This window comes from Pseudophryne corroboree, chromosome 7 (assembly GCF_028390025.1).
Source record: "Pseudophryne corroboree isolate aPseCor3 chromosome 7, aPseCor3.hap2, whole genome shotgun sequence".
Taxonomy (NCBI): Eukaryota; Metazoa; Chordata; class Amphibia; order Anura; family Myobatrachidae; genus Pseudophryne; species Pseudophryne corroboree.
Window position 1 is genome coordinate 379,453,519 of NC_086450.1, and position 22,972 is coordinate 379,476,490.

At 46.2% G+C, this 22,972-nt stretch overlaps 1 protein-coding gene and 1 pseudogene across 4 annotated transcripts in view; one reads left to right on the forward strand and one right to left on the reverse strand.

The window, feature by feature from the left end:
- The window catches only part of C7H7orf50 (chromosome 7 C7orf50 homolog), a 671,077-nt gene that overhangs the window by 269,306 nt on the left and 378,799 nt on the right, over positions 1-22,972 (reverse strand). The gene's annotated exons all lie outside the window — the stretch shown is intronic.
- On the forward strand, positions 3,331-3,449 carry LOC134946177 (5S ribosomal RNA; annotated as a pseudogene).

Below are 22,972 nucleotides of genomic sequence, written 5' to 3' on the forward strand. Positions count from 1 at the left end.
AGTTTTCTCATTCGTGTTAAATTTCTCATTCGTGTTAAATTTTTTAACTGTAGCACACAAAGTCTGATTTACTGTATTGAATGTAGCTGCAACTTGAGGTATGTTGGAATGACGACTCGGAAGTTTAAGGAGCGGATCCTGGAACACGTGGGAACTTGTCGGAATGCTGCCAGTGATCTCACACGAATGAGAAAACTGACATCGGTTGCTAGACACTTTCACACCTGTCATACAGATTTCCAAAAAGACCTCAGAGTATTCGGCCTGGAACAAGTCCATTTAGGGATTAGAGGAGGGGATTTGACCAAAGAACTACTAAAGAAAGAGACAGAGTGGATATTTAAATTAAACACTTACAAACCAATGGGCCTCAATGAAAGCATAAATTACAGTGCTTTTCTTTGAATTATGACCTGACTTTAAACAATCAAGACCTACGGTCTAACGCCTATAATCACCACCTTGTCTTCTTATGTTACCCGCCTGCCCCCCCCCCCCCCCCCCCCCCCTTTTCTCACAGTATAACTTATGACCAGCATTCACCAGATTATTCCCGACAACCAGGTACTGGTGACCCACCAGCAGACCGGCTATTTTCCCTTGTATTCCTCTTTCCCTTCCCCGCCTTATAACCCGGCACCAGTGATCAAATAAATAATCCGGCACCGGTGATCAAATAGTAGACCGATTATTTTCCCCTCCACATTTCCTTTTCCTCCCCCTCTTTTCCTTTCACCATTTATATCCGCATCATGTCCTACACATGTATTTACTCACTTCACCATGACTTGTTTATAATACACTGGGCACGGATTTAAGAAGGTTTAATGCACCATAGGGTTCACTCATCCTATCCCCTCTTCCCTAACTAACAACCCCCCCCCCCTCCCCTTAGGCTCATTCACCATGCCCACACCCAAGAATTAATGGGTGTGATGTCTAACCCCACATCTATCTATGTCCCTGGACACAAGTTCACACTATTACCACACCTTCCACTCACCATATCCTCACCCATGGACTAATGGGTGTGATGTCCAACCCCACACTTATTTTTGTCTCTGTGACACGCTTACCACACTTTTTATTCACATACGATGCCTACACCCATTCCCACCCTTATGGTGGGCTTCATCACCGTATTCACCCCATTCCAATTATTAACCTGTTCATTCAGCCTTAATCTAAGGACATACACCTCATATCACCCTTTACACTACATCTTCTCACACACACACTTGTTCCCACTCAAGCACCCCTAGGACCCCTCACCCTTATCCAAATTCCCCAGCCGTTCTGGTCCCACACAACCCACAACTAATTATGGCCTCTTTCTCATTTGTATTATTATTATAACCTTTTCGAATATAGGCATCCTTATTTCATCATTTGGGTTCACATATCAAGCTATTAATTAATAAGTTCTCAGTCACTGCCTCTCTCTCTCTTTCGTTTTTTAGCATACACCCGGTTTGGGTCCATTTATAAATAATTCAGCTGCCCTATCTCATCCAGCAGACATGGTCAGTCTGCGTAAAATAACTAAATCTATTTAGGGCAGGATATAAATAATATCAAAATATACACAAAAAAATAAAAAATTTGAAAAAAATAAAAAAAAAATAATAAATTAATTTTTAAACACTGTCTAGAACTAATGTAGACCTAGTTCCAACTATCAATCAACAGATCGGCTCGTGGGAGCTCTAACACAGTCCCACTCGCTGATCAGACTGAACGTCCCGCATATGCTCGGTTGCCGAGCAACGGGACGCGCTAACCCCGACGTCCTAATCGAGCCCTGGAATGAAAGTGACGTCACCTGAAGCAGCCTAGGACGCCCCGTATCCAGGCAACATGACGCCGGAAGTATTCATCGGATATGACGTGGCGCGGCAGGGCCTGGTGATAGCGACATCGTTCAATAGCTAAGCGGCCATCTCTGCATATTAACCCTTTGCACAAACGAGGATACCCTAATAACAGGTATATTAATGAGTAGAGTTATACTCTTTCCCCTTTCCTATGCCTCAATTTCGCCACAACACAATGCATAGGTTGCCTAGCAACCTGAAAATTACGTCACTTCCGCTGAGCACAGCGGAGGTCCAAGGACGATTTTAGCAATTAACCACATTGCAGCTACTGGCTAACAGCCACCCATATGGGTATTTAAACCCATATCACCACATCATATCAGCAGCATTGGAAGTGAACAAGCCCGCAGGACGGGTGAAACGCGTTTTCCAGCATTTCAGCATGACCTATGCCAGCATCCCAGCATGAATCACTTCAACATTAACCAAGGACTGAAGTAGTGGAATTTTGCATCCCGTTGTTTATTGACTGACCCAGGGACCTGGGCAGGGACCGGTACACTTTTCTATATATTTTTTTTGTTTCTTCTGGGATTGATTCTTTATTTTGATCCCACATACCCAGGCAGCAATCCGACATGCCCCCCTTTGTCATCAGGGCAGCCCAGGGATCTGGGCAGTGATTGTTACTATACATTTTCCTCACCATTTCCCCCCCCCCCCCCTCCCTTGTTTTTCCTTTTTTCTCTTAAATTGTTATTGCTACGTGTTTCAGCAATATTATCCCAACTACTTATTGTTATTATATTATTTTAGTAACCTTGTCTAGATAGCATTGAGTACAGAATTAATAATGACATTTGTCTAAGCATTTTATAAGTCAGCATCCCAGGGGCCTGTCTACCCCCACTCTCGATTATACTGTAAACAGGGATACCCCCTATACACATCCGAGATTGTGGATCACTTGAAACACCTGTATACTAATGCTTGATGTTATAGCTCTGTAGCTCTATATAAGATACTAATCAGACCTAATCAGGTTCATCTAGGAATCCAGGCAGGATTATCACACCGCTATTTTTCTTATTTCACCAGTTATGTGATATGGTATACATAGTATTTGTGTATTTGCCCTTTGTAGTATAGGTGTGAATAAGTGTGATGACGAGTACCCCTCAGGGGCTGTGTATCAATCTCTCTTTTCCATTACTCGTTATCTCTATTTTCCGTCAATAGAGTAATTACTGAATATAACCTGATATTCTCAGTTACCTGATTTTATGTGTATTTATCACTGTCAATTTCTGACAGCATTTTGTCTTGACATCAAGCTTTCTTTCTTCTTTCTATACCTTTATTCCTCTCCATATATCTGCGGACTCTCATCCATGATCCACAGGTTACCCTGTGCCTAACATGGACAGCAGATCCGCCCTTATTTGCTCTCTCTCTCTCCCGAATCTTCCTTAGGTGCACTCTCATTGGTAAGTCGGCTATAGAAGGCCCAAGGAATTACTACCATACCCCACCGACAGAGCCCGATCTCGTCCGATCTTGGAAGCAAAACGGTGGTGGGCTGGGTCAGTATCTGTGAGGGTGACCCCCAGAGAATACCCGGTGTTGTAATTCGTGACCTTCTCGACTCGAAACCAACAGCAGGATCACCACATTTTCTTCAATCATCTCTTTCTGCTCATCTATCTGACCTGTGTCACTTAAACTTTAACTCTCTCCAAGTACCGTCTTCCTTGACATGTCACAGATCTGACATTTGCTAATGCGAATAAGGATCTATACTCCTGATAATACTTCGGATCAATGACCCTTGGAGGTCCTATTTATACAAGCTGAGCTTGTGCTGGTGAGATAGGATCAGGGTGTAGAGCCTGAGTGTCTACATCCCTCCTGAAGTCTAATAACATAGACTAACCAGAACATTTCCATTTTTTTTTTTTGTGAGATAAAAATTCCCAATAGACCCATCAAATAGAGGTGACACCTCTCATAGATGTTGGTGGTCTACATGGGTAACAATATAGTTTGTTTAATTAATTGTAGTGGATTATAAAAGTGTGGATTTTTTTCTAGCAATTATGAGATAATAAAAGTTATGTTTTAACATTTTCATACTAACAATTTAAAACAAGAGTGCACCCACACAAGAGTCTTCTGTAATTCCTTTTCTTCGGTATAGGTATACCTTAGGAAATAGGATTACGAGAGTTGGAGAGGTATCACCAGGATACTGTGCACATATCGTACAACCTGATACGTGTACTAAGCAGATGGAAGAATTAGGGTTAGGAGATTTCACATGGAAGGTGTGTAATATGGTTATGTCCTACTCCGTCCCATATGTTCTCCCCGATGATGCATATTTCATATGCGGGAGAAAGGCGTATAAGTGGCTTGCCCCAAACTCTGAAGGATTGTGTTATATTGGAAAAGTACTGCCTGAAGTAATGACTGTATCACATGACAAAATGAAAGACATACACCGTGTTGCCCAAACTCCTTATACTCATACTCATTACGAGCACATCGTTAAACGGCACCTGATAGAAAGAACAGAGCACCCGGCCTCTGACATGATCAGTGAATCCACCGGGATTCAATTCTTAATCGCGTTAGATATCACTCACACCGCTAGAGGAGTGTTGAATTATAAATACATTTCTGCGCTCGCCAATTTGTTAGATAATATCACTGAAATGTATGATGACACGTTTAGGTATACTGGAAGGGAACTTCAGGCTTACAAAACAGAACTAGTCCAGCATAGAATGGTTCTTAATTACCTCACAGCAGTAACAGGCGGATATTGTGTCACACTGGCAACACAATACGGCGTGAAATGTTGCACATATATTACGAATAGCACCGAGGACCCGGTCGAGGTCATAGACCAAAAGATGGACGATATTCTCCAACTAAAGTGGGAATTTCGCAGAAGACACAATCTCACCCTTGCTGCTGTGAGTAATGAGCTGACTGGTTGGGTGTCATGGTTGAACCCGCGAAATTGGTTCTCCGGTTTAGGAGAATGGGCCCAAGGAGTTATAATGGATGTTGGGAAGTTTCTCCTATGTATCTTAGGTGTTATCATAACGATTGGTTTGATATTTAGATGCGGTCAGGCTTTAATGAGGTGCAATCGTCGTACTAGGGTAATGAGTTTAAGGAGTGAGGAAACTGTAATTCCAATGGACTTGATTTATGACCCAAATGTAGAAACAATGATGTGATGAAAATGCGATTTCTACGGTCCGTTTCTTTCACCTGTTTTTCCGTTTCCTCCAAGGTAAAAAGACCCACTTGGACGAGGAATTTGATGAGCCGATATACAGACAACAGATGGATTAAAGAAGAAGTTTTGACAACCTGATACACAGATTTTGATGAACTATGCCATGGATCCCCAGTTTCCCTAGAAATTTTAAAATTACGCTAGCCCAACACTTTTGTAAATCTATGGACATTGACAGCTTTGCTCGCACCCTATGAGCAAAAGCACAAAGAAGACTGCATTCAACAGACACCAAACAAGACCTCAATCGACGAATGTACATTTACCTGACATAGAATACCACCGCATTTACCGTAATTATGTCTTTTCTTCATTTCTACAACCCTCAGGTAATGACACACATAGTCGATAGGGAATACAGGCACAGATATCAGCAATCACATATCTCCCCCATTCATGTATCATCAACTAAAATGTGCTCCCCCATTTTGTTACAACCAAAGCCAAAAAGAGCTCGGTAAAGTTTGACAGCCCATCCACAGACCCGTACCATGGGATAAGAAGGAATTCAAATGTATACTTCGCAATACCTCGAAGCTTGATTTAAAACACGTACGGCACGATGATACATGACCCCCAAGCACGGATTCATACACACATGCTTCTGCTATCTCACTAGGTCATACCCTTTTCCTACCTTCTCCTCTCCTCCCTTACCCAACCATGTAAATGTATTAACCCCTAACATATATTTTTCTCTTTTTGAAATGTTTTCAGGAAGTGGCAGTTATTGTTGACTGCCAAAGGGTGGACTGTCAAAGTCAGAAAAATATCTCTATGCACACTACCATATTTGCACCTCACACAGGTCCGTGCTGCGCATGCGTACGCTCTCCCGTACGTGCGCATACTCACAGTCGCGGGCACCCGCAGGCGCACGGTATGCGTATTTACGGTAGAGTTTATGTGATCGTAGCGTGCGACTCAATCATTACATATTTTCACTATATAATGTATTTTTTAGATCATGGTCCCTTTGATAGATTCTGAAAGTTTGGTTAATATAGAATGTTCATTAACAGAGAAATCCCTCTTTGTTTGATACGAAGGGTCAGACAGGAGTAATACAGTGGTGTTTAGTATCCATCGGAAGAATATTTAATTAGAAATATTCCAGTGTTGGTTTGAAGCAGATCAATCGCTCGTGCGAATAGTTATGGACATAAGAAGTTTATGAACATTTACTTTATTTGCACTTTATTACCCATGCGGCGGGAAACCCAGTTTCCCTCCCACCTGAGCTGTTGGAAATAGTCACAGCCCACCTGTATGAATCAACCTATGACCTTTTGTTATAATGCGAGGAGGAATTCCTGTGTCCAATGAACAATGAGATTGTAGGGACCATTGAATTGCATTGTGTGTGGGGCATAAATAGAAAGGCCGATCACATCCAGCTCTCACTCTTCAACGGTTATCATTGCTGAAAATCGGGAGCTGGATGTCCAGAGGCGCATGCGATCGTTTCCTTTGTGCGTAAGTTTTTCTCCGTAATCATACTGTTTCTCTCTTGTTATTATGGGCCATATCTTTCTCTCTCTTCTCTTTCTCTCATTTTTCTCTTAAACTTAATTGTATTGTATTTACTGTGTAGTTACCTGGTTAGTTAGTCTATGTTATATTGTAGTGTATGATTTGTATTTGTATTAATTCTTTTGCAAGTATATCATTCAAAATATATATATATTAGGCGTTGGACCCTAAGCCCAGGTATCTGTGTATTTCTTATAGAGTTAAGTATTCCCAGAGCGTCGGTGACGCTCAAACTGCTTTTAAGCTAGTAAGGTTATACTGTGTTGCATTTACACCATATCACTACACAAAGGGTTTACTGCATAATACACTGTTTATGGTTTAGATATAAAGGTTTTACATTGTGAGCGTATGCGCCGCTGGTGATCTCCTCGTGGTCTCGAGCGGTCGCATCGCTATACCGAATCATTACGGTATTCGGCAGCCAATAGCGTGCCTGCCAGTGATCTCTTGGCCGCGAGCGAACGTAACGCTTGAGCGTCTCGACCACGGCTAAGCGATTGTTACGCAACGTGTGTACCCTTACGGTACTTCATACGTAGTTAGCGTACAGTGTTCTTAGACCTCATAAAGGGTATTATATAAGATAAATAATCTGCTTTAACACTCATAACCAGGGGTACTCCAGAGGGGATGCAGTTAAATTGCAGACAGTCGGGATCCTGGCGGTCAGGATAACGATGACGGAATCCCGACTGCTGACAATGCCGGCAGCCGGAATCCCGCCTCACAGGAACTATTCCCACTCAGGGGACTCTCTGCGCTCTGATGGCCAGGATGCTGTTGTCGGTATACTGACGGCCGGCATCCTGACAATCAGTAAATTATACTGATCCCCTCTAGAGTAGGCTTGCTCAAATCCATCTGTCTCTTCATGTAATCCCAGACCAACTCGATGATGTTGAAATCAGCACTCTGTGTGGCCCATATCATCACTTCCAGGACTCCTTGTTCTTCTTTATGCTGAAGATAGATCTTAATGACATTGGCTGGATGTTTGGAGTCGTTGTCCTGCTGCAGTATAAATTTGGAGCCAATCAGACTCCTCCCTGATGGTATTGCATAATGGATAAGTACCCACCTATATTTCTCAGCATTGAAGCACAAAGAAACAGAAAACATGAGGAATGTAGACGCAGTGCTTGGCCAAGGAAACTTAGTGCATCAGATGAAAGACACATCATGCTTACTTCCCTTTGAAACTGGAAGACGTCCAGCAGTGCCATCAGCTCGGAACTGGCAGAAACCAGTGGGACCCAGGCATACCCATCTACTGTTCGGAGAAGTCTGGCCAGAAGTGGCCTTCATGGAAGAATTGCGGCCAAAAAGCCATACCTTCAATGTGGAAACAAGGTCAAGTGACACAATTTTGCATGAAAACATAACAGCTGGGGTCCAGGAAACTGGCAGCAAGTGCTCTGGACCGGACTGAGGAGTCACCAAAGGGTTGGGGAGTGGTATAATAATGAGTGTCTGCAGGCAACAGTGAAGCATGGGGGAGATTCCTTATAAGTTTGAGGCTGCATTTCAAGAAATGGAGTTGGGGATTTAGTCAGGATTAATGGTGTCCTCAATGCTGGGAAATACAGACAGGAATCTATCCATCATGCAATACCATCAGGGAGGCATCTGATTGGCTCCATATTTATTGTGCAGCAGGACAATGACCCCAAACATATAGCCAATGTCATTAAGAACTATCTTCAGCATAAAGAAGAACACTTCCATTATCGAAAGCATACTATTTCAATTGGGACATTATAATGAACTCGGCTTAAGACAGATTACAGGTTGAACCCGATGGGCATTTTGTCTCTTTTCAACCTCATTACCTATGTAATTCTGACTTTGCAGCATTCCTTCAACAGCTGCCTAAAACTTTTGCACAGTACTGTAGATTTAACAAGCTGAAGGTACAATTCTTAGGGGTTTATTTATTAGGCATCGGGTTCTAAAACTGAGCACTCTGATCATGTTTTTGGACGAAATACATAAACACAATCAGTAGTGCTGGGTTTTAAAACCAGACGCTTCGTAAATAAACCCCTTAATTTCATAATGAGATGAGTTTCACAATTTAGTATTTCTGTTGTATCTGGGTTAACATAAGCCTTCTGACACTACTCTATTTGGCTGAGATCTTGCTCCTTTTACTATTCAAATCTCCATTCTACTACTCCGATTATAAAACCGTCCCAGAGCTGTACTTTGGTTGGCCAGAGGCAAATAAAACCATTTGGTTGAAAATTAAGAATAAGTATCATCATGCAGAATTACATTTTATAGATAGAGGTCAAATATTAAAGAGGCAGTCAGAATTACATAAAATATTTAATACATTAGAATTTTTTTTTCAAATACAGAGAGCATCTCAGTGACCACCATACATTGCATAGAGCATCCCAGTGACTTCCATACAATACACTGGGCATCCCAGTGATACTGTACCAATCCAGTGACAATCATACAGTACATGCAGAATCCCAGTGACAAGTATACAGTACACTGGGCATCCCAGTGACCACCATGTAGTACACAGTACATCTTAGTGACTGCCATACAGTACACAAGGAAACCCAGTGACCAACCAACAGTACACTGTGCATCCCAATGACTGACATATAGTACACAGAGCATCACAGTGAGCACCATACAAAAGAACATACCAGTGAACAACATAATGTAAACAAATAATCCCAGTGACCAATCTACAGTACAGAAACTCTGAAAGACCTAGATTCAAATTTCCTGTCCTTGCACCACTGAATATAGGCTAGCCATAATCGGTGACAGATGCGAGCTGAGGATGGTTTCTTTGCTCTGAGCATTGTTTGAATTACCTGCCGTCAAAGATAGTCAATCCAGGTGCCTGTAATAGCAAGGACCCCGAGACAGTAGATCTGGACGTTGAGGGAGTTGTAATGGAGCATCCATCGACAGCCTCTGCAGATCTGTGTACCAATGTCTTCTTGGCCAGGCCGGAGCTATTAGTATCACAGCGCCCTTCCCTTGTTTTACCTTTCGTATCACCCTGGGCAACAGGGCGATCGGTGGAAACACATAGGTCAGACGAAAGTCCAATCTCACTGACAGGGCATCCACAAAGGTCACTCTGGGATCCTTTGTTCTTGACCCGTATGCTGGAACTTTGTTGTTCTGATGGGACACCATGAGCTCTATCTTGTTTACCAGTGTCTGGAAGACCTTGGGGTGAAAAGCCCATTCGTTTGCATGAATGGCATGTTGACTGATAAAATCTGTTTCCCCGTTTAGGACTCCCGGAATGAACACTGCGGACAAGGCTGGATGATGAAGTTCTGCCCACCTTAAAGTGTGGCTTACCTCCTTCATTTCTTTCTGGCTGCGAGTTCCTCCTTGATGTTTAAGGTACGCTACTGCCGTTGCATTGTCCGAGCGAATTTGAACTGGTTTCCCCTGAAGAATGTCCTTTTGCCTGAATGAGGGCCATATATATGGCCTGACGTTCCAATATATTTATTGGCAGGCAACATTCTTCCTTGGTCCACTGCCCTTGGAAGCAACTTCTTCATGAAACTGCTCCACAGCACTGAATACTGGCATCCGTTGTCAGAACCTCCCAATCTCATATCCAAAAGAGTCTCCCTTTGTCCAGCTGGGATGTTTGTAGCCACCAGGTTAATGACCTCCTTACTTCCAGAGGGAGGACCATAGTCTGAGTTTTTATTGTCTGATGTAACCCATTCCATTTGGAAAGGATCAGACATTGCAGAGGCCTCGAGTGGAACTGAGCATTCTCCACCATGTTGAATGTCGACACCATCAATCCCATCACACGCATTGCTACGTGAATGGATACCCTTTGACTGTGTAGCAGCTCCTGAATCCTTGACTGAATTTTGGATATTTTGTTCAGAGGTAAAATTACTCTCTGAAGACCCGAATCCAACACAGCCTCCAAGTGTGTCATCCGTTGTGACGGAACCATGGACGACTTTGCCCAGTTTATGAGCCAACCGTGTCTCTGCAAACAAGCTATTGTCTGTAGCAGATGACACTGAAGCAATTCCTGAGACAGCATTAATAAGTCGTCTAGGTATGGAAAAATTCTTACCCCTCTGCCAACGGAGATAAGCCGCCATAACCATCATCATTTTGGTGAACACTTTTGGTGAGCTGTGGCCAGTTAGCAATGTTATCAATGTTAGCAGGCACTGGATAAACTGTGTGCGGCTCCACAGGAGTACTCCTTCACGCGTTTCTACGCTGTCACCTTGTAGCGGTTTACTTAGAGGAAACCGCTACAAGGTGACAGCGGAGAAACGCTTTTATCAATTAACAAAATGCAAAGTAAATGAATGGAAGAGAAAATAGGATTTTAGTACCTACCGGTAAATCCTTTTCTCCTAGTCCGTAGAGGATGCTGGGGACTCCAAAAGGACCATGGGGTATAGACGGGATCCGCAGGAGCTTGGGCACACTGAAAAGACTTTTACTGGGCGTGAACTGGCTCCTCCCTCTATGCTCCTCCTCCAGACCTCAGTTATAGGAACTGTGCCCAGGAGAGACGGACATTTCGAGGAAAGACTTTTTGTTTAAACTAAGGGCGAGAAACCTACCAGTCCACACCACAAACATGACGTACAACCGGAGTAACAGTAAACCAGATAACAGTATGAATGAACAACAGCAACAAGCTGAAAATAAGATTTTACTCACCGGTAAATCTATTTCTCGTAGTCCGTAGTGGATGCTGGGGACTCCGTAAGGACCATGGGGAATAGACGGGCTCCGCAGGAGACTGGGCACTCTAAGAAAGATTTAGTACTACTGGTGTGCACTGGCTCCTCCCTCTATGCCCCTCCTCCAGACCTCAGTTAAGGAAACTGTGCCCGGAAGAGCTGACATTACAAGGAAAGGATTTTGGAACCCAGGGTAAGACTCATACCAGCCACACCAATCACACCGTATAACTTGTGATAAACTTACCCAGTTAACAGTATGAACAAACAACAGAGCATCAACCAATGGATGCCAACATAACATAAACCTTTATTAAGCAATAACTATATACACGTATTGCAGAAAGTCCGCACTTGGGACGGGCGCCCAGCATCCACTACGGACTACGAGAAATAGATTTACCGGTGAGTAAAATCTTATTTTCTCTAACGTCCTAGTGGATGCTGGGGACTCCGTGAGGACCATGGGGATTATACCAAAGCTCCCAAACGGGCGGGAGAGTGCGGATGACTCTGCAGCACCGAATGGGCAAACACAAGGTCCTCCTCAGCCAGGGTATCAAACTTGTAGAATTTTGCAAAGGTGTTTGAACCCGACCAAGTAGCAGCTCGGCAAAGCTGTAATGCCGAGACCCCTTGGGCAGCCGCCCAAGAAGAGCCCACCTTCCTTGTGGAATGGGCTTTCACTGATTTTGGATGTGGCAATCCAGCCGCAGAATGAGCCTGCTGAATCGTGTTACAGATCCAGCGAGCAATAGTTTGCTTTGAAGCAGGAGCACCCAGCTTGTTGGATGCATACAGGATAAACAGCGAGTCAGTCTTCCTGACTCCAGCCGTTCTGGTTACCTAAATCTTCAAAGCCCGGACTACGTCAAACAGCTTGGAATCCTCCAAGTCACAAGTAGCCACAGGCACCACAATAGGTTGGTTCAAATGAAAAGATGACACCACCTTTGGCAGAAATTGCGGACGAGTCCGCAATTCTGCCCTGTCCATATGGAAGACCAGATAGGGGCTTTTACATGACAAAGCCGCCAATTCTGACACACGCCTAGCCGAAGCTAAGGCCAACAGCATGACCACTTTCCACGTGAGATACTTTAGCTCCACAGTCTTAAGTGGCTCAAACCAGTGGGATTTCAGGAAACCCAACACCACGTTAAGATCCCAAGGTGCCACCGGTGGCACAAAAGGGGGCTGAATATGCAGCACTCCCTTAACAAACGTCTGAACCTCAGGCAGTGAAGCCAGTTCTTTTTGAAAGAAAATGGATAGGGCCGAAATCTGGACCTTTATGGACCCTAATTTTAGGCCCATAGTCACACCTAACTGTAGGAAGTGCAGGAATCGACCCAGCTGGAATTCCTCTGTAGGGGCGTTCCTGGCCTCACACCAAGCAACATATTTTCGCCATATACGGTGATAATGATTTGCTGTCACGTCCTTCCTAGCCTTTATCAGCGTAGGAATAACTTCATCCGGAATGCCTTTTTCCGCTAGGATCCGGCGTTCAACCGCCATGCCGTCAAACGCAGCCGCGGTAAGTCTTGAAACAGACAGGGTCCTTGTTGCAACAGGTCCTGTCTGAGAGGCAGAGGCCATGGGTCCTCTGTGAGCATTTCTTGCAGTTCCGGGTACCAAGTCCTTCTTGGCCAATCCGGAACAATGACTATTGTTCTCACTCCTCTTTTTCTTACAATTCTCAGCACCTTTGGTATGAGAGGAAGAGGAGGAAACACATAGAACGACTGGAACACCCACGGTGTTACTAGTGCGTCCACAGCTATCGCCTGGGGGTCCCTTGAACTGGTGCAATACCTTTTTAGCTTTTTGTTGAGGCGGGACGCCATCATGTCCACCTGTGGCAGTTCCCATCGATTTGCAATCTGCGTGAAGACTTCCTGATGAAGTCCCCACTCTCCCGGGTGGAGGTCGTGCCTGCTGAGGAAGTCTGCTTCCCAGTTGTCCACTCCCGGAATGAACACTGCTGACAGTGCGCTTACGTGATTCTCCGCCCAGCGAAGAATTCTGGTGGCTTCTACCATCGCCACCCTGCTCATTGTGCCGCCTTGGCGGTTTACATGAGCCACTGCGGTCTGACTGGATCAGAACCGGTTGGTCGCGAAGCAGGGTCTCCGCTTGACTTAGGGCATTGTATATGGCCCTTAGTTCCAGGATATTGATGTGAAGGCAAGTCTCCTGCCTTGACCACAGCCCTTGGAAATTTCTTCCCTGTGTGACTGCCCCCCACCCTCGGAGGCTTGCATCCGTGGTCACCAGGACCCAGTCCTGAATGCCGAATCTGCGACCTTCGAGAAGGTGAGCACTCTGCAGTCACCACAGGAGAGACACCCTGGATCTGGGGGATAGGGTGATTAACCGATGCATCCGAAGATGTGATCCGGACCACTTGTCCAGTAAGTCCCATTGGAAGGTCCTCCTATGGAACCTGCCGAAGGGAATGGCCTCGAATGATGCCACCCTCCTTCCCAGGACTCGAGTGCAGTGATGCACTGACACCTGTTTTGGTTTTAATAGATTCCTGACCAGTGTCATGAGCTTCTGAGCTCTCTCTATCAGGAAATAAACCCTTTTTCTGGTCTGTGTCTAGGATCATGCCTAGGAGAGGCAGATGAGCTGTAAGAACCAACTGCGACTTTGGAATATATAGAATCCAGCCGTGTTGCCGTTTCACTTCCAGAGAAAGTGATACGCTGTTCAGCAACTGCTCTCTTGATCTCGCTTTTATGAGGAGATCGTCCAAGTACGTGATAATAGTGACACCTTGCTTCCGCAGGAGCACCATCATTTCCGCCATTACCTTGGTGAATATTCTCAAGGCCGTGGAGAGACCAAACGGCAACGTCTGAAATTGGTAATGACCATCCCGTACCGCAATTCTGAGGTACGCCTGATGAGGTGGATAAATGGGGACATGAAGGTATGCATCCTTTATGTCCCGAGTCACCATAAAATCTCCCCCTTTCAGGCTTGCAATATCCGCTCTTAGCGATTCCATCTTGAACTTGAACCCTTTCAGGTATATGTTCAGGGATTTTAAATTCAATATGGGTCCGACCGAACCGTCTGGTTTCGGGACTACAACATGGTCGAATAATAACCCCCTCCTTGTTGAAGGAGGGGAACCTTGACCACCCCCTGTTGAAGATACAATTTATGAATTGCAGTTAACACTGTTTCCCTCTCGTGGGGGGAAGCCGGCAGGGCCGTCGGTGAGGGGGCATCTTCTCAAAGTCCAGCTTGTATCCCTGAGACACAATATCTATTGTCCAGGGATCTAACAGGGAGTGTACCCACTTGTGGCTGAACTGACGAAGGCGTGCCCCCACCGGGCCTAGCTCCGCCTTGCGGTGGATTTTTGTAGAGGCCGGGGAGGACTTCTGTTCCTGGGAACTAGCTGTGTTGTGCAGCTTCTTTCCTGTGCCCCCGCCTCTGGCAAGAAAGGACGCACCTCGGACTTTCTTGTTTCTTTATTCGAAAGGCTGCATTTGATAATGTTGTGCATTCCTAGGCTGTGCAGGAATATAAGGCAAAATATCAGAATTACCAGCTATAGCTGTGTAGACCAGGTCCGGGAACCCTTCTCCAAACAATCCTCAGCCTTCCACATGCCTCTTAAGTCGGCATCATCTTTCCATTGCATATTCTACAGGACACGTCAAGCAGAAATCGACATACTTTGACTCTAGGACCCAGTATACTCATGTCTCTTTGGGCATGTTTTATATATATATATATATATATATATATATATATATATATATATATATATATCTATCACTTAAGACAGCATCTTTAATATATATATATCTCTATATATACATATATATCTATATGCCTACTAGGGTCTCAATCTCTGCTGATAAGGTACCTGTCCACGCTGCCACAGCGCTATAAACCCATGCCGACACAATCGCCGGTCTGAGTAGTATACTAGAATGTGCACGCTATCTGCAGGATCCCTGAGAATAGCTAGTGCTACCTTCTGTGCAAACAGGACACCCTAGGGGAAGATTCCCAACACATCCTGGCCCTAGTGGGGAAAGGATACTGCCTGAGAATTTTTTGTGGGAAGCTGCGGTCTCTTGTCTGGAGATTCCCGCTCTTTTTCCTCATGAGAGGAGGGAAATTTACCTCAGCTTTCTTCCCCTTAACATGTGTACCCTTGTGTCAGGGACAAATGAGTCATCAGTGATATGCAAATCATCTTTTATAACAATAATCATATATTGAATACCTTTCAGCCATCTTGGCTGTAACTTTGCATTATCGTAGTCGACACTGGAGTCAAACTCCGTGTCGATATCAGTGTTTATTATTTTGGATAGTGAGCATTGTGAGACTCTGAAGGTCTCTGTGACACAGGGACAGACATGGGTAGATTTCCTGTCTGTTCTCTAATCTTTTGTGCAATAAATTCACCTCAGCACTTACACATATCCAAACAGGTGTCGACGGAGACACCCTCTCACACACATATTTGCTCTATCTCCTCCTTAGGGGAGCCTTTTACCTCAGACATGTCGACACACACGTACCGACACACCACACACACAGGGGATGCTCTATTTGAAGACAGTTCCCCCACAAGGCCCTTTGGAGAGACAGAGAGAGAGTATGCCAGCAAACACCCCAGCGCTATATGACACAGGAATCACACAGTAACTTAGTGTTAACCCAGTAGCTGCTGTATATATTGTTTTTACGCCAAATTTATGTGCCCCCCCTCTCTTTTTCACCCTCTCTATCGTGCAGGGGAGAGCCTGGGGAGCTTCCTCTCAGCGGAGCTGTGGAGAGAAAATTGCGCTGGCGAGTGCTGAGGAAGAAGGCCCCGCCCCCTCAGCGGCGGCTTCTCCCGCGATTTTGTGTAAAATTAATGGCGGGGGCTCATGCATATAACAGTGTCCAACTGTATATATGCTGCTTTTGCCAGGAGGTACTTAATTGCTGTCCAGGGCGCCCTCCCCTGCGCCCTGCACCCTACAGTGACCGGAGTGTGTGGGTTAAGTGTGGGAGCAATGGCGCACAGCTGCAGTGCTGTGCGCTACCTCATGTGAAGACAGGAGTCTTCTGCCGCCGATTTCGATGTCTTCTTGCTTCTGCCGGCTTCTGTCTTCTGGCTCTGCGAGGGGGACGGCGGCGCGGCTCCGGGAACGGACGACCAAGGTTAAGATCCTGTGTTCGAACCCTCTGGAGCTAATGGTGTCCAGTAGCCTAAGAAGCGCAACCTAGCCGCAGTTAGTAGGTTTGCTTCTCTCCCCTCAGTCCCTCGTAGCAGAGAGTCTGTTGCCAGCAGAAGCTCTCTGAAAATAAAAAACCTAACTAAAATACTTTCTTATTAGCAAGCTCAGGAGAGCCCACTAAAAGCACCAGCTCTGGCCGGGCACAGATTCTAACTGAGGTCTGGAGGAGGGGCATTGAGGGAGGAGCCAGTGCACACCAGTAGTACTAAATCTTTCTTAGAGTGCCCAGTCTCCTGCGGAGCCCGTCTATTCCCCATGGTCCTTATGGAGTCCCCAGCATCCACTAGGACGTTAGATAAAACAACAAACACACAGCCCATGTGTAAACTAATTTAACCAGCAAGAATACGCTGCAAGTAACAGTCCGCACTGGGATGGGCGCCCAGCATCCTCTACGGACTAGGAGAAAAGGATTTACCGGTAGGTACTAAAATCCTATTTTCTCTTACGTCCTAGAGGATCCTGGGGATTCCAAAAGGACCATGGGGTCTATACCAAAGCTCCAGAACGGGCAGGAGAGTGCGGACGACTCTGCAGCACCGATTGAGCAAACATGAGGTCCTCCTCAGCCAGGGTATCAAACTTGTAAAACTTAGCAAAGGTGTTTGAACCCAACCACGTAGTTGCTCGGCAAAGCTGAAGTGCCGAGACCCCTCGGGCAGCCACCCAAAATGAGCCGACTTTCCTGGTAGAATGGGCCTTTACTGACTTCGGTACCGGTAGCCCAGCCGAAGAATGAGCTTGCTGAATCGTACTACAAATCCAGCGTGCAATAGTCTGTTTAGAAGCAGGATGACCAATCTTGTTGGAAGCATACAGGACAAACAGCGCCTCTGTTTTCCTAGCAACAGCCGTTCTGGCGACGTTAATTTTCAAAGCCCTCACAACATCAAGAGACTTTGGAACTGCCGCAGCATCCGTAGCCACAGGTACCACAATAGGTTGGTTAATGTAAAACGAAGAAACCACCTTCAGGAGAAATTGTTGACGAGTCCTCAATTCCTCTCTATCCGAATGGAAGATCAAGTACGGACTCTTGTGAGATAAGGCCCCCAACTCTGACACTCGCCTGGAAGACGCCAGAGCCAACAGCCTGACCACCTTCCAAGTGAGAAACTTTAACTCAACTTTACGCAAAGGTTCAAACCAGGAAGACATAAGAAATTGCAAGACCACTTCAAGATCCCATGGTGCCACAGGGGGCACAAACGGAGGATGGATATGCATCACACCCTTCACAAAAGTCTGAACCTCTGGGAGGACAGCCAATTCCTTTTGAAAGAAAATAGATAAAGCCGAAATCTGCACTTTGATGGAACCCAATTTCAGGCCTGCATGGACGCCTGCCTGCAAAAAATGGAGAAACCGACCCAAGTGAAATTATTCCACAGGAGCAGTTTTAGTCTCACACCACGAAACATACTTTCTCCAAATACGGTGATAATGTTTCGCCATAACCTCCTTCCTAGCCTTAAGGAGAGTGGGAATGACCTCCCCAGGAATACCTTGTCGAGCTAAGATTTGGCGCTCAACTTCCATGCCGTCAAATGCAGCCGCGGCAAGTCCGGAAACACGCATGGTCCCTGCAATAACAGGTCCTCTCTTAGAGGAAGCAGCCAAGGATCTTCCACAAGTAATTCCTGAAGATCCGGATACCAAGCCCTTTTTGGCCAATCTGGAACGACGAGAATCGCCTGAACCCTTGCTCGTCGAATGATTCCCAGTACCTTCGGAATGAGAGGAAGCGGAGGGAACACATACACCGATTGAAACACCCACGGAGTCACCAGGGCGTCCACTGCACTGGCTTGGGGGTCCCTTGACCTGGAACAATACCTGGGAAGCTTCTTGTTGAGACGAGAGGCCATCATGTCGATCAGCGGAATTCCCCAACGCTTCGTCACTTCTGCAAATACCTATTGGTGAAGAGCCCACTCTCCCGGATGGAGATCGTGTCTGCTGAGGAAGTCTGCTTCCCAGTTGTCCACTCCCAGAAGGAAGACTGCTGACAGAGCGCTCACGTGCTGTTTTGCCCAGCGAAGGATTCTTATGGCCTCCGCCATAGCCGCTCTGCTCATTGTTCCGCCTTGACGGTTTATATGCGCTACCGCTGTTATGTTGTCCGACTGTATCAGGACAGGTCAACCCTGAAGAAGGCTTCTTGCTTGTAGCAGGCCGTTGTAAATGGCTCTTAACTCGAGAACATTTATGTGGAGACAAGATTCCTGGAGCGACCATTTCCCCTGGAAATTTCTTCCTTGGGTGACTGCGCCCCAGCCTCAGAGACTTGCATCTGTTGTCAGTAGGACCCAGTCCTGGATACCGAACCGACATCTTCCTAGGAGGTGAGAACTTTGTAGCCACCACAGGAAAGAAATCCTGGCCCTGTGAGATAGACTTATCTTCCGGTGCATGAGCAGGTGGGACCCGGACCATTTGCTCAGCAGATCCCACTGAAATACCCGGGCATGGAACCTGCCAAACGGAATGGCCTCGTACGCCGCAACCATTTTCCCCAGAACCCGAGTACATTGAAGAATCGACACACTTGTCGGCCTCAGAATCTCCCTGACCAACGTCTGCAGTTCCAGAACTTTGTCCTCCGGAAGAAACACTCTCCGTAACTCCGTGTCCAGAATCATGCCCAGAAAGGGCAGCCGAGTGGTCGGAATCAACTGAGACTTTGGCAAATTTATCACCCAACCGTGTTGTCGCAGAACGGACAGAGACAAATACACATTTCTCAGTAACCGTTCCCTGGACCTCAGGAGATCGTCCAAGTACGGGATAATTGTAACCCCTTGCTTGCGAAGGAGTACCATCATTTCTGCCATGACTTTGGTGAAAATCCTCGGGGCCGTGGTAAGTCCAAACGGCAACGCCTGAAATTGGTAATGAGAATCCTGTATTGCAAACCTGATGAAAGCTTAATGCGGAGGATATATCGGGACGTGTAAGTAGGCATTCTTTATGTCTCTTCGAGCTGGAAATCACAGTTCGAAGAGATTCCATCTTGAACTTGAAAACCTTCAAGTATGGATTGAGGGATTTTAGGTTCACAATCGGTCTGACCGAACCGTCCGGTTTCGGTACCACAAAGAGGCTCGAGTAGAACCCCTCCCCCCATTGGGACGTGGGAACGGGAACAATGACCCTCTGTTGACACAATTTTTGTATTGCTGCCTTCACCACCTCCCTGTCCGGAAGAGACACTGGTAAGGCCGAAACGAAAAACCGGTGAGGGGGCACCTCCTGAAACTCCAGCTTGTATCCCTGAGATACTATATCTAGGACCCAAGGATCCAGGCCTGATTGAACCCAGACCTGACTGAAGATCTGCAGACGGCCCCCCACCGGTCCGGACTCCCCCAGGGAAGCCCCAGCGTCATGCGGTGGACTTGGTAGAGGCAGGGGAGGACTTCTGGTCCGAGATCGCCATGGCATTGGCCCATGATCCCAAGAGACCAACATCCCTCGCTGCATCCTTCAGGTAATCTGCAGCGTCCTTGATATAACCAAGAGTTAAAAGAACATTATCTTTATCAAGGGTATCCATATCAGCAGCTAAATTCTCAGCCCATTTAGCAATAGCACTACTCACCCATACCGATGCCATAGCAGGTCTGAGCAATGCACCCGTATTAGCAAAAATGGACTTCAGAGACGTCTCCAGCTTGCGATCCGCCGGATCCTTGAGAGCTGCCGTGTCAGGGGACGGAAGCGCCACCTTCTTAGACAACCGGGATAGAGCCTTGTCGACATTTAGAGACGACTCCCATTTTTCCTGTCATCAGAGGGGAAAGGATACGCCATGTAAATTCTCTTGGGAATCTGCCACCTCTTATCCGGCGACTCCCAAGCCTTTTCACAAAGAGTATTCATTTCATAAGAGGGGGGAAACTTCACCTCAGGTTTTTTCCCCTTGAACAAACAAATCCTTGTTTCCTGCACCGCAGGTTCGTCAGAAATATGTAAAACATCTTTTATAGCCACAATCATGTACTGAATACTCTTAACTAACCGTGGGTGTAAAGCAGCCTCAGTGAAGTCGACATCGGAGTCAGAATCCGTGTCGGTCTCCGTATCTACCAACTGGGTAAACGACCGTTTTTGCGACCCTGATGGGGTCTGCACCTGAGACAAAGCATCCTCCATAGATTTCCTCCACACCTGAGTCTGAGACTCCGATTTATCTAACCTTTCAGACAAAGAGGCCACATTTGTATTAAGTGTACCTAACATTGCAAGTAAATCAGGTGTCGGCTGCGCCGACAGTGCTAATTCCAAACCCGCATCTGCGACCCCAGCAACCTCCTCCGGGGAATAACACTCAGCCTCAGACATGCCGACACGCAGTATCGACACACCGACACACACACACTGCCTCAGCTAGGGGACAGACCCACAAGGAAGCTTGGATAGAGAAACAGAGGGAGTATGCCAGCTCACACCCCAGCGCCCATATATGCCACCAAACAATATATGTTAAAAGCGCTGCTATTAACAACAATACTTTTGCACCAAATATCTGTGCCACCCCCCCCCCCCACCCACCCCCGATTTGCTCCCTGTTACTTGATACAGAGCTTGGATGTCCCGGGCCAGCGTCTCATGCAACGGCGTGGATGAGAGAAAATGGCGCTGGTGAGCCGTGCAGCTAAGCCCTGCCTCTTCCCAGCGCGCTTCAGCCCGCTAAAATTGAAAAATGAAAATGCCGGCGGGGGTACGGAAAACGGTGCCCAGGCACCGAAAAGCCTTTTGCCAGCCTCTAAGACCCAGTAACATGCTGCCCAGGGCGCTCCCCCCCCAGCGCCCTGCACCCTGTGAGTGCCGTTGGTGAAGTGTGTGGGAGCATGGAGCGCAGCGCTACCGCTGCGCTGTACCTCGTTACTGAAGTCTTCTGCTGTCACTGAAGTCTTCTGCCTTCTGCATACTCACCCGGCTTCTTTCTTCTGTCTTCTGTGAGGGGGGTGACGGAGCGGCTCCGGGAACAAGCAGCTAGGCGCACTAAGTGATCGAACCCTCTGGAGCTAATTGTGTCCAGTAGCCTAAGAAGCAGAGCCCTTAACTAAGTAGAAGTAGGTATGACTTCTCTCCCCTCAGTCCCTCGATGCAGGGAGCCTGTAGCCAGCAGGTCTCCCTGAAAATAAAAAACCTAACAAAAGTATTTTCTAGAGAAACTCAGGAGAGCTCCCCTAGTGAGTGACCAGTCAGTCCTGGGCACAAAGTCTAACTGAGGTCTGGAGGAGGGGCATAGAGTGAGGAGCCAGTTCACACCCAGTCAAAGTCTTTTCAGTGTGCCCAAGCTCCTGCGGATCCCGTCTATACCCCATGGTCCTTTTGGAGCCCCCAGCATCCTCTAGGACGTAAGAGAAATCTAAATAAAATCAATATTTGGTGTGACCAACTTTTGACTTCAAAACAGCATCAATTCTTCTACTCTTGAACAGAGTTTGTGAAGGAACTCGTCAGGAAGGTTGTTCCAAACGGTATGTGTGTTTAACATAACGCCTGTCGGGATCCTGGCTGTCTCAATACAGACGCCGGGATCCCGGTGGTGGTGCTATTCTTGACAAATGCTCTATAGAATTTTGAAAACCACATCAAAATTCGTCCAGTGGTTCTCGAAATTAGCCTGAACCGTCAGATGCCTATCTCTACTAAGTAAAGCTATGTATAACATAGCCATATTACTGAGAAATACAAAAATCCAGTCCTGATTTCCCTGTGCTTTTATACAGTCTCAAACAGCAATATATAAATTACTGATTATGCAAACCATAATATAACATAACATAACCAAAGCGATGAGGCCAGACTGGAGTTCACAGGAGATTCCAGAGACTGTCCAACTTCCTTTAAATTGAAAACCAGAATTGTGAAACTTAAAGAACTATATAAATATTTTTGTTGCCTGTGGATACAACAGATGAGCTCAAATGCATACATCTGACTCAAACTGTGCCCATGTAGCAGATTTCTTGTTGTATCAATGCTGGGAAATATATGCTGTAATTCCATTTTAAGATTCTGCTTCATGTCACTGCACACAATTATGTTATGACCCACTCAATGTACAATGTAGCCTAATAAAACCTGACAATAATATTGCTGCAAGGTCCCGGGTTCTGAACTCATGTGTGCGGCTAAACGGACAGTAATCCACGTTGCTCAATATTCGTGCCATGCAGCAGGATAGGCCCAGACGCGGCTGGCCAAAAGTCAACAAAAACAACTGAATCTGCCAGGACAATACAATCCTGTGTCTGCACAGTTACCCTTAAAAATTAAGTCACAGGCCGGATGCTCACCACTCACACAGTTGGC